General features: G+C 49.9%; 10 non-coding genes across 10 annotated transcripts; all 10 read right to left on the minus strand.

Annotated features, from left to right (window-relative positions):
- Nucleotides 1-262: 262 nt before the first annotated feature.
- On the minus strand, nucleotides 263-381 carry LOC124592873. The gene has a single exon (XR_006977636.1). It is a non-coding gene; the product is annotated as a 5S ribosomal RNA (ribosomal RNA).
- A 1029-nt stretch (nucleotides 382-1410) lies between these two features.
- On the minus strand, nucleotides 1411-1529 carry LOC124592884. Its single transcript, XR_006977647.1, has one exon. It is a non-coding gene; the product is annotated as a 5S ribosomal RNA (ribosomal RNA).
- A 1028-nt stretch (nucleotides 1530-2557) lies between these two features.
- LOC124592874 lies at nucleotides 2558-2676 on the minus strand. The gene has a single exon (XR_006977637.1). It is a non-coding gene; the product is annotated as a 5S ribosomal RNA (ribosomal RNA).
- A 1029-nt stretch (nucleotides 2677-3705) lies between these two features.
- On the minus strand, nucleotides 3706-3824 carry LOC124592875. The gene has a single exon (XR_006977638.1). It is a non-coding gene; the product is annotated as a 5S ribosomal RNA (ribosomal RNA).
- A 1029-nt stretch (nucleotides 3825-4853) lies between these two features.
- On the minus strand, nucleotides 4854-4972 carry LOC124592885. Its single transcript, XR_006977648.1, has one exon. It is a non-coding gene; the product is annotated as a 5S ribosomal RNA (ribosomal RNA).
- A 1028-nt stretch (nucleotides 4973-6000) lies between these two features.
- On the minus strand, nucleotides 6001-6119 carry LOC124592877. The gene has a single exon (XR_006977640.1). It is a non-coding gene; the product is annotated as a 5S ribosomal RNA (ribosomal RNA).
- Nucleotides 6120-7148: 1029 nt separating this feature from the next.
- Nucleotides 7149-7267, minus strand: LOC124592886. The gene has a single exon (XR_006977649.1). It is a non-coding gene; the product is annotated as a 5S ribosomal RNA (ribosomal RNA).
- A 1028-nt stretch (nucleotides 7268-8295) lies between these two features.
- Nucleotides 8296-8414, minus strand: LOC124592878. Its single transcript, XR_006977641.1, has one exon. It is a non-coding gene; the product is annotated as a 5S ribosomal RNA (ribosomal RNA).
- A 1029-nt stretch (nucleotides 8415-9443) lies between these two features.
- Nucleotides 9444-9562, minus strand: LOC124592879. The gene has a single exon (XR_006977642.1). It is a non-coding gene; the product is annotated as a 5S ribosomal RNA (ribosomal RNA).
- Nucleotides 9563-10589: 1027 nt separating this feature from the next.
- Nucleotides 10590-10707, minus strand: LOC124592893. Its single transcript, XR_006977655.1, has one exon. It is a non-coding gene; the product is annotated as a 5S ribosomal RNA (ribosomal RNA).
- Between the last annotated feature and the right edge of the window lie 907 nt (nucleotides 10708-11614).

Genomic DNA, 11614 nt, shown 5'->3' on the forward strand with positions numbered 1-11614 from the left:
AAGTGGGAATTGTACACCGCTACACAACAACAGGCGCTGACGTATTTCAGAACATATCTGCCGATTCGTACTGTTTTGTCGTTTTCAAAGACTTCCTGGCGAACTTGGTTAGCACAATCTCCCTCAAACTGAGATATTTACTGCAATTTCGCACCTTATGGTCATTACAGTAGATTAAAATGCTTAAGCAAGAATCTTTGTCACAACAGAACGGTGGTATGGAAAGAAGGCGGTATAAAAAAAAAAAAAGTAAATGAAAGGGAGCCAACAGCACGTGGTGTTCCCAGGTGGTCACCCATCCAAGTACTAACCACGCCCGATGTTGCTTAACTTCGGTTATCGGACGAGAACCGGTGTACTCAACATGGTATGGCCGTTGGCGCCCATATAATGTAGGCGCATGGCAGAATTCGCATTCGGTTCTTATCCCAACACACACAAAATCATACTTTTCGGTCGAAAGCAGCCGCATTCTTTTTTATTGACAATTCGTCACGTTAGCGCGAACGCATTCCTGAGTTCCAAAACTTATGAGCCGGAAGGACGCGCTTCGTGTATTTTTGTTGTTGTTGTGAGATTTATAAATTTATTTATTAACATTACACCGTTACAAGCTAACAACTTTACAACATAAAACACGAACAGAATTGCAATTGTAAGCACTTCCTTCCGCAATCCGACGTGCCAGCAGAGCGACTGCCGAATTAGCGGGCGCGCCGCCGTGTGTGTGAGACGCGCAGCTTCTCGTTGCACCTCCTGTCATCCGCTTGGCGCGTGCAGCCTTCGACACTCGCGGAAGACGCATCTTGTCCCTGGTGTCCAGCGCAGGAGGGCTGGCGCGCGGCCGACCGGCGTATGGCCTGTGCGGGGTGTGGCAGAGTGTTGTTGGAGGGCGCCACTGCTGGCGATGTGAGCTTCTTCGCCTCGCCTCGCCTCGCCTCGCCTCAGACGAGGTGTTTGCGTAATTTGCAGTGCATTCGCACCATTCCTGTCCCTGTCCCCGTCCCGACTTGTCCCGACTTTGCTCGACTGCCGCTCGCTGCCGCTCGGGTCGTGGCCCATATAACAGCGCAAGCACAAGAAACGTCTGCAGGAGATGAGGAGACGAGACGAGACGACTAAAGAATAAATTTATAATTACATATCGAAGTGGGAATTGTACACCGCTACACAACAACAGGCGCTGACGTATTTCAGAACATATCTGCCGATTCGTACTGTTTTGTCGTTTTCAAAGACTTCCTGGCGAACTTGGTTAGCACAATCTCCCTCAAACTGAGATATTTACTGCAATTTCGCACCTTATGGTCATTACAGTAGATTAAAATGCTTAAGCAAGAATCTTTGTCACAACAGAACGGTGGTATGGAAAGAAGGCGGTATAAAAAAAAAAAAAAGTAAATGAAAGGGAGCCAACAGCACGTGGTGTTCCCAGGTGGTCACCCATCCAAGTACTAACCACGCCCGATGTTGCTTAACCTCGGTTATCGGACGAGAACCGGTGTACTCAACATGGTATGGCCGTTGGCGCCCATATAATGTAGGCGCATGGCAGAATTCGCATTCGGTTCTTATCCCAACACACACAAAATCATACTTTTCGGTCGAAAGCAGCCGCATTCTTTTTTATTGACAATTCGTCACGTTAGCGCGAACGCATTCCTGAGTTCCAAAACTTATGAGCCGGAAGGACGCGCTTCGTGTATTTTTGTTGTTGTTGTGAGATTTATAAATTTATTTATTAACATTACACCGTTACAAGCTAACAACTTTACAACATAAAACACGAACAGAATTGCAATTGTAAGCACTTCCTTCCGCAATCCGACGTGCCAGCAGAGCGACTGCCGAATTAGCGGGCGCGCCGCCGTGTGTGTGAGACGCGCAGCTTCTCGTTGCACCTCCTGTCATCCGCTTGGCGCGTGCAGCCTTCGACACTCGCGGAAGACGCATCTTGTCCCTGGTGTCCAGCGCAGGAGGGCTGGCGCGCGGCCGACCGGCGTATGGCCTGTGCGGGGTGTGGCAGAGTGTTGTTGGAGGGCGCCACTGCTGGCGATGTGAGCTTCTTCGCCTCGCCTCGCCTCGCCTCGCCTCAGACGAGGTGTTTGCGTAATTTGCAGTGCATTCGCACCATTCCTGTCCCTGTCCCCGTCCCGACTTGTCCCGACTTTGCTCGACTGCCGCTCGCTGCCGCTCGGGTCGTGGCCCATATAACAGCGCAAGCACAAGAAACGTCTGCAGGAGATGAGGAGACGAGACGAGACGACTAAAGAATAAATTTATAATTACATATCGAAGTGGGAATTGTACACCGCTACACAACAACAGGCGCTGACGTATTTCAGAACATATCTGCCGATTCGTACTGTTTTGTCGTTTTCAAAGACTTCCTGGCGAACTTGGTTAGCACAATCTCCCTCAAACTGAGATATTTACTGCAATTTCGCACCTTATGGTCATTACAGTAGATTAAAATGCTTAAGCAAGAATCTTTGTCACAACAGAACGGTGGTATGGAAAGAAGGCGGTATAAAAAAAAAAAAAGTAAATGAAAGGGAGCCAACAGCACGTGGTGTTCCCAGGTGGTCACCCATCCAAGTACTAACCACGCCCGATGTTGCTTAACTTCGGTTATCGGACGAGAACCGGTGTACTCAACATGGTATGGCCGTTGGCGCCCATATAATGTAGGCGCATGGCAGAATTCGCATTCGGTTCTTATCCCAACACACACAAAATCATACTTTTCGGTCGAAAGCAGCCGCATTCTTTTTTATTGACAATTCGTCACGTTAGCGCGAACGCATTCCTGAGTTCCAAAACTTATGAGCCGGAAGGACGCGCTTCGTGTATTTTTGTTGTTGTTGTGAGATTTATAAATTTATTTATTAACATTACACCGTTACAAGCTAACAACTTTACAACATAAAACACGAACAGAATTGCAATTGTAAGCACTTCCTTCCGCAATCCGACGTGCCAGCAGAGCGACTGCCGAATTAGCGGGCGCGCCGCCGTGTGTGTGAGACGCGCAGCTTCTCGTTGCACCTCCTGTCATCCGCTTGGCGCGTGCAGCCTTCGACACTCGCGGAAGACGCATCTTGTCCCTGGTGTCCAGCGCAGGAGGGCTGGCGCGCGGCCGACCGGCGTATGGCCTGTGCGGGGTGTGGCAGAGTGTTGTTGGAGGGCGCCACTGCTGGCGATGTGAGCTTCTTCGCCTCGCCTCGCCTCGCCTCGCCTCAGACGAGGTGTTTGCGTAATTTGCAGTGCATTCGCACCATTCCTGTCCCTGTCCCCGTCCCGACTTGTCCCGACTTTGCTCGACTGCCGCTCGCTGCCGCTCGGGTCGTGGCCCATATAACAGCGCAAGCACAAGAAACGTCTGCAGGAGATGAGGAGACGAGACGAGACGACTAAAGAATAAATTTATAATTACATATCGAAGTGGGAATTGTACACCGCTACACAACAACAGGCGCTGACGTATTTCAGAACATATCTGCCGATTCGTACTGTTTTGTCGTTTTCAAAGACTTCCTGGCGAACTTGGTTAGCACAATCTCCCTCAAACTGAGATATTTACTGCAATTTCGCACCTTATGGTCATTACAGTAGATTAAAATGCTTAAGCAAGAATCTTTGTCACAACAGAACGGTGGTATGGAAAGAAGGCGGTATAAAAAAAAAAAAAAGTAAATGAAAGGGAGCCAACAGCACGTGGTGTTCCCAGGTGGTCACCCATCCAAGTACTAACCACGCCCGATGTTGCTTAACTTCGGTTATCGGACGAGAACCGGTGTACTCAACATGGTATGGCCGTTGGCGCCCATATAATGTAGGCGCATGGCAGAATTCGCATTCGGTTCTTATCCCAACACACACAAAATCATACTTTTCGGTCGAAAGCAGCCGCATTCTTTTTTATTGACAATTCGTCACGTTAGCGCGAACGCATTCCTGAGTTCCAAAACTTATGAGCCGGAAGGACGCGCTTCGTGTATTTTTGTTGTTGTTGTGAGATTTATAAATTTATTTATTAACATTACACCGTTACAAGCTAACAACTTTACAACATAAAACACGAACAGAATTGCAATTGTAAGCACTTCCTTCCGCAATCCGACGTGCCAGCAGAGCGACTGCCGAATTAGCGGGCGCGCCGCCGTGTGTGTGAGACGCGCAGCTTCTCGTTGCACCTCCTGTCATCCGCTTGGCGCGTGCAGCCTTCGACACTCGCGGAAGACGCATCTTGTCCCTGGTGTCCAGCGCAGGAGGGCTGGCGCGCGGCCGACCGGCGTATGGCCTGTGCGGGGTGTGGCAGAGTGTTGTTGGAGGGCGCCACTGCTGGCGATGTGAGCTTCTTCGCCTCGCCTCGCCTCGCCTCGCCTCAGACGAGGTGTTTGCGTAATTTGCAGTGCATTCGCACCATTCCTGTCCCTGTCCCCGTCCCGACTTGTCCCGACTTTGCTCGACTGCCGCTCGCTGCCGCTCGGGTCGTGGCCCATATAACAGCGCAAGCACAAGAAACGTCTGCAGGAGATGAGGAGACGAGACGAGACGACTAAAGAATAAATTTATAATTACATATCGAAGTGGGAATTGTACACCGCTACACAACAACAGGCGCTGACGTATTTCAGAACATATCTGCCGATTCGTACTGTTTTGTCGTTTTCAAAGACTTCCTGGCGAACTTGGTTAGCACAATCTCCCTCAAACTGAGATATTTACTGCAATTTCGCACCTTATGGTCATTACAGTAGATTAAAATGCTTAAGCAAGAATCTTTGTCACAACAGAACGGTGGTATGGAAAGAAGGCGGTATAAAAAAAAAAAAAAGTAAATGAAAGGGAGCCAACAGCACGTGGTGTTCCCAGGTGGTCACCCATCCAAGTACTAACCACGCCCGATGTTGCTTAACCTCGGTTATCGGACGAGAACCGGTGTACTCAACATGGTATGGCCGTTGGCGCCCATATAATGTAGGCGCATGGCAGAATTCGCATTCGGTTCTTATCCCAACACACACAAAATCATACTTTTCGGTCGAAAGCAGCCGCATTCTTTTTTATTGACAATTCGTCACGTTAGCGCGAACGCATTCCTGAGTTCCAAAACTTATGAGCCGGAAGGACGCGCTTCGTGTATTTTTGTTGTTGTTGTGAGATTTATAAATTTATTTATTAACATTACACCGTTACAAGCTAACAACTTTACAACATAAAACACGAACAGAATTGCAATTGTAAGCACTTCCTTCCGCAATCCGACGTGCCAGCAGAGCGACTGCCGAATTAGCGGGCGCGCCGCCGTGTGTGTGAGACGCGCAGCTTCTCGTTGCACCTCCTGTCATCCGCTTGGCGCGTGCAGCCTTCGACACTCGCGGAAGACGCATCTTGTCCCTGGTGTCCAGCGCAGGAGGGCTGGCGCGCGGCCGACCGGCGTATGGCCTGTGCGGGGTGTGGCAGAGTGTTGTTGGAGGGCGCCACTGCTGGCGATGTGAGCTTCTTCGCCTCGCCTCGCCTCGCCTCGCCTCAGACGAGGTGTTTGCGTAATTTGCAGTGCATTCGCACCATTCCTGTCCCTGTCCCCGTCCCGACTTGTCCCGACTTTGCTCGACTGCCGCTCGCTGCCGCTCGGGTCGTGGCCCATATAACAGCGCAAGCACAAGAAACGTCTGCAGGAGATGAGGAGACGAGACGAGACGACTAAAGAATAAATTTATAATTACATATCGAAGTGGGAATTGTACACCGCTACACAACAACAGGCGCTGACGTATTTCAGAACATATCTGCCGATTCGTACTGTTTTGTCGTTTTCAAAGACTTCCTGGCGAACTTGGTTAGCACAATCTCCCTCAAACTGAGATATTTACTGCAATTTCGCACCTTATGGTCATTACAGTAGATTAAAATGCTTAAGCAAGAATCTTTGTCACAACAGAACGGTGGTATGGAAAGAAGGCGGTATAAAAAAAAAAAAAGTAAATGAAAGGGAGCCAACAGCACGTGGTGTTCCCAGGTGGTCACCCATCCAAGTACTAACCACGCCCGATGTTGCTTAACTTCGGTTATCGGACGAGAACCGGTGTACTCAACATGGTATGGCCGTTGGCGCCCATATAATGTAGGCGCATGGCAGAATTCGCATTCGGTTCTTATCCCAACACACACAAAATCATACTTTTCGGTCGAAAGCAGCCGCATTCTTTTTTATTGACAATTCGTCACGTTAGCGCGAACGCATTCCTGAGTTCCAAAACTTATGAGCCGGAAGGACGCGCTTCGTGTATTTTTGTTGTTGTTGTGAGATTTATAAATTTATTTATTAACATTACACCGTTACAAGCTAACAACTTTACAACATAAAACACGAACAGAATTGCAATTGTAAGCACTTCCTTCCGCAATCCGACGTGCCAGCAGAGCGACTGCCGAATTAGCGGGCGCGCCGCCGTGTGTGTGAGACGCGCAGCTTCTCGTTGCACCTCCTGTCATCCGCTTGGCGCGTGCAGCCTTCGACACTCGCGGAAGACGCATCTTGTCCCTGGTGTCCAGCGCAGGAGGGCTGGCGCGCGGCCGACCGGCGTATGGCCTGTGCGGGGTGTGGCAGAGTGTTGTTGGAGGGCGCCACTGCTGGCGATGTGAGCTTCTTCGCCTCGCCTCGCCTCGCCTCGCCTCAGACGAGGTGTTTGCGTAATTTGCAGTGCATTCGCACCATTCCTGTCCCTGTCCCCGTCCCGACTTGTCCCGACTTTGCTCGACTGCCGCTCGCTGCCGCTCGGGTCGTGGCCCATATAACAGCGCAAGCACAAGAAACGTCTGCAGGAGATGAGGAGACGAGACGAGACGACTAAAGAATAAATTTATAATTACATATCGAAGTGGGAATTGTACACCGCTACACAACAACAGGCGCTGACGTATTTCAGAACATATCTGCCGATTCGTACTGTTTTGTCGTTTTCAAAGACTTCCTGGCGAACTTGGTTAGCACAATCTCCCTCAAACTGAGATATTTACTGCAATTTCGCACCTTATGGTCATTACAGTAGATTAAAATGCTTAAGCAAGAATCTTTGTCACAACAGAACGGTGGTATGGAAAGAAGGCGGTATAAAAAAAAAAAAAAGTAAATGAAAGGGAGCCAACAGCACGTGGTGTTCCCAGGTGGTCACCCATCCAAGTACTAACCACGCCCGATGTTGCTTAACCTCGGTTATCGGACGAGAACCGGTGTACTCAACATGGTATGGCCGTTGGCGCCCATATAATGTAGGCGCATGGCAGAATTCGCATTCGGTTCTTATCCCAACACACACAAAATCATACTTTTCGGTCGAAAGCAGCCGCATTCTTTTTTATTGACAATTCGTCACGTTAGCGCGAACGCATTCCTGAGTTCCAAAACTTATGAGCCGGAAGGACGCGCTTCGTGTATTTTTGTTGTTGTTGTGAGATTTATAAATTTATTTATTAACATTACACCGTTACAAGCTAACAACTTTACAACATAAAACACGAACAGAATTGCAATTGTAAGCACTTCCTTCCGCAATCCGACGTGCCAGCAGAGCGACTGCCGAATTAGCGGGCGCGCCGCCGTGTGTGTGAGACGCGCAGCTTCTCGTTGCACCTCCTGTCATCCGCTTGGCGCGTGCAGCCTTCGACACTCGCGGAAGACGCATCTTGTCCCTGGTGTCCAGCGCAGGAGGGCTGGCGCGCGGCCGACCGGCGTATGGCCTGTGCGGGGTGTGGCAGAGTGTTGTTGGAGGGCGCCACTGCTGGCGATGTGAGCTTCTTCGCCTCGCCTCGCCTCGCCTCGCCTCAGACGAGGTGTTTGCGTAATTTGCAGTGCATTCGCACCATTCCTGTCCCTGTCCCCGTCCCGACTTGTCCCGACTTTGCTCGACTGCCGCTCGCTGCCGCTCGGGTCGTGGCCCATATAACAGCGCAAGCACAAGAAACGTCTGCAGGAGATGAGGAGACGAGACGAGACGACTAAAGAATAAATTTATAATTACATATCGAAGTGGGAATTGTACACCGCTACACAACAACAGGCGCTGACGTATTTCAGAACATATCTGCCGATTCGTACTGTTTTGTCGTTTTCAAAGACTTCCTGGCGAACTTGGTTAGCACAATCTCCCTCAAACTGAGATATTTACTGCAATTTCGCACCTTATGGTCATTACAGTAGATTAAAATGCTTAAGCAAGAATCTTTGTCACAACAGAACGGTGGTATGGAAAGAAGGCGGTATAAAAAAAAAAAAAGTAAATGAAAGGGAGCCAACAGCACGTGGTGTTCCCAGGTGGTCACCCATCCAAGTACTAACCACGCCCGATGTTGCTTAACTTCGGTTATCGGACGAGAACCGGTGTACTCAACATGGTATGGCCGTTGGCGCCCATATAATGTAGGCGCATGGCAGAATTCGCATTCGGTTCTTATCCCAACACACACAAAATCATACTTTTCGGTCGAAAGCAGCCGCATTCTTTTTTATTGACAATTCGTCACGTTAGCGCGAACGCATTCCTGAGTTCCAAAACTTATGAGCCGGAAGGACGCGCTTCGTGTATTTTTGTTGTTGTTGTGAGATTTATAAATTTATTTATTAACATTACACCGTTACAAGCTAACAACTTTACAACATAAAACACGAACAGAATTGCAATTGTAAGCACTTCCTTCCGCAATCCGACGTGCCAGCAGAGCGACTGCCGAATTAGCGGGCGCGCCGCCGTGTGTGTGAGACGCGCAGCTTCTCGTTGCACCTCCTGTCATCCGCTTGGCGCGTGCAGCCTTCGACACTCGCGGAAGACGCATCTTGTCCCTGGTGTCCAGCGCAGGAGGGCTGGCGCGCGGCCGACCGGCGTATGGCCTGTGCGGGGTGTGGCAGAGTGTTGTTGGAGGGCGCCACTGCTGGCGATGTGAGCTTCTTCGCCTCGCCTCGCCTCGCCTCGCCTCAGACGAGGTGTTTGCGTAATTTGCAGTGCATTCGCACCATTCCTGTCCCTGTCCCCGTCCCGACTTGTCCCGACTTTGCTCGACTGCCGCTCGCTGCCGCTCGGGTCGTGGCCCATATAACAGCGCAAGCACAAGAAACGTCTGCAGGAGATGAGGAGACGAGACGAGACGACTAAAGAATAAATTTATAATTACATATCGAAGTGGGAATTGTACACCGCTACACAACAACAGGCGCTGACGTATTTCAGAACATATCTGCCGATTCGTACTGTTTTGTCGTTTTCAAAGACTTCCTGGCGAACTTGGTTAGCACAATCTCCCTCAAACTGAGATATTTACTGCAATTTCGCACCTTATGGTCATTACAGTAGATTAAAATGCTTAAGCAAGAATCTTTGTCACAACAGAACGGTGGTATGGAAAGAAGGCGGTATAAAAAAAAAAAAAAGTAAATGAAAGGGAGCCAACAGCACGTGGTGTTCCCAGGTGGTCACCCATCCAAGTACTAACCACGCCCGATGTTGCTTAACTTCGGTTATCGGACGAGAACCGGTGTACTCAACATGGTATGGCCGTTGGCGCCCATATAATGTAGGCGCATGGCAGAATTCGCATTCGGTTCTTATCCCAACACACACAAAATCATACTTTTCGGTCGAAAGCAGCCGCATTCTTTTTTATTGACAATTCGTCACGTTAGCGCGAACGCATTCCTGAGTTCCAAAACTTATGAGCCGGAAGGACGCGCTTCGTGTATTTTTGTTGTTGTTGTGAGATTTATAAATTTATTTATTAACATTACACCGTTACAAGCTAACAACTTTACAACATAAAACACGAACAGAATTGCAATTGTAAGCACTTCCTTCCGCAATCCGACGTGCCAGCAGAGCGACTGCCGAATTAGCGGGCGCGCCGCCGTGTGTGTGAGACGCGCAGCTTCTCGTTGCACCTCCTGTCATCCGCTTGGCGCGTGCAGCCTTCGACACTCGCGGAAGACGCATCTTGTCCCTGGTGTCCAGCGCAGGAGGGCTGGCGCGCGGCCGACCGGCGTATGGCCTGTGCGGGGTGTGGCAGAGTGTTGTTGGAGGGCGCCACTGCTGGCGATGTGAGCTTCTTCGCCTCGCCTCGCCTCGCCTCGCCTCAGACGAGGTGTTTGCGTAATTTGCAGTGCATTCGCACCATTCCTGTCCCTGTCCCCGTCCCGACTTGTCCCGACTTTGCTCGACTGCCGCTCGCTGCCGCTCGGGTCGTGGCCCATATAACAGCGCAAGCACAAGAAACGTCTGCAGGAGATGAGGAGACGAGACGAGACGACTAAAGAATAAATTTATAATTACATATCGAAGTGGGAATTGTACACCGCTACACAACAACAGGCGCTGACGTATTTCAGAACATATCTGCCGATTCGTACTGTTTTGTCGTTTTCAAAGACTTCCTGGCGAACTTGGTTAGCACAATCTCCCTCAAACTGAGATATTACTGCAATTTCGCACCTTATGGTCATTACAGTAGATTAAAATGCTTAAGCAAGAATCTTTGTCACAACAGAACGGTGGTATGGAAAGAAGGCGGTATAAAAAAAAAAAAAGTAAATGAAAGGGAGCCAACAGCACGTGGTGTTCCCAGGTGGTCACCCATCCAAGTACTAACCACGCCCGATGTTGCTTAACTTCGGTATCGGACGAGAACCGGTGTACTCAACATGGTATGGCCGTTGGCGCCCATATAATGTAGGCGCATGGCAGAATTCGCATTCGGTTCTTATCCCAACACACACAAAATCATACTTTTCGGTCGAAAGCAGCCGCATTCTTTTTTATTGACAATTCGTCACGTTAGCGCGAACGCATTCCTGAGTTCCAAAACTTATGAGCCGGAAGGACGCGCTTCGTGTATTTTTGTTGTTGTTGTGAGATTTATAAATTTATTTATTAACATTACACCGTTACAAGCTAACAACTTTACAACATAAAACACGAACAGAATTGCAATTGTAAGCACTTCCTTCCGCAATCCGACGTGCCAGCAGAGCGACTGCCGAATTAGCGGGCGCGCCGCCGTGTGTGTGAGACGCGCAGCTTCTCGTTGCACCTCCTGTCATCCGCTTGGCGCGTGCAGCCTTCGACACTCGCGGAAGACGCATCTTGTCCCTGGTGTCCAGCGCAGGAGGGCTGGCGCGCGGCCGACCGGCGTATGGCCTGTGCGGGGTGTGGCAGAGTGTTGTTGGAGGGCGCCACTGCTGGCGATGTGAGCTTCTTCGCCTCGCCTCGCCTCGCCTCGCCTCAGACGAGGTGTTTGCGTAATTTGCAGTGCATTCGCACCATTCCTGTCCCTGTCCCCGTCCCGACTTGTCCCGACTTTGCTCGACTGCCGCTCGCTGCCGCTCGGGTCGTGGCCCATATAACAGCGCAAGCACAAGAAACGTCTGCAGGAGATGAGGAGACGAGACGAGACGACTAAAGAATAAATTTATAATTACATATCGAAGTGGGAATTGTACACCGCTACACAACAACAGGCGCTGACGTATTTCAGAACATATCTGCCGATTCGTACTGTTTTGTCGTTTTCAAAGACTTCCTGGCGAACTTGGTTAGCACAATCTCCCTCAAACTGAGATATTTAC

Source organism: Schistocerca americana, unplaced genomic scaffold, assembly GCF_021461395.2.
Source record: "Schistocerca americana isolate TAMUIC-IGC-003095 unplaced genomic scaffold, iqSchAmer2.1 HiC_scaffold_957, whole genome shotgun sequence".
Lineage (NCBI taxonomy): Eukaryota > Metazoa > Arthropoda > Insecta > Orthoptera > Acrididae > Schistocerca > Schistocerca americana.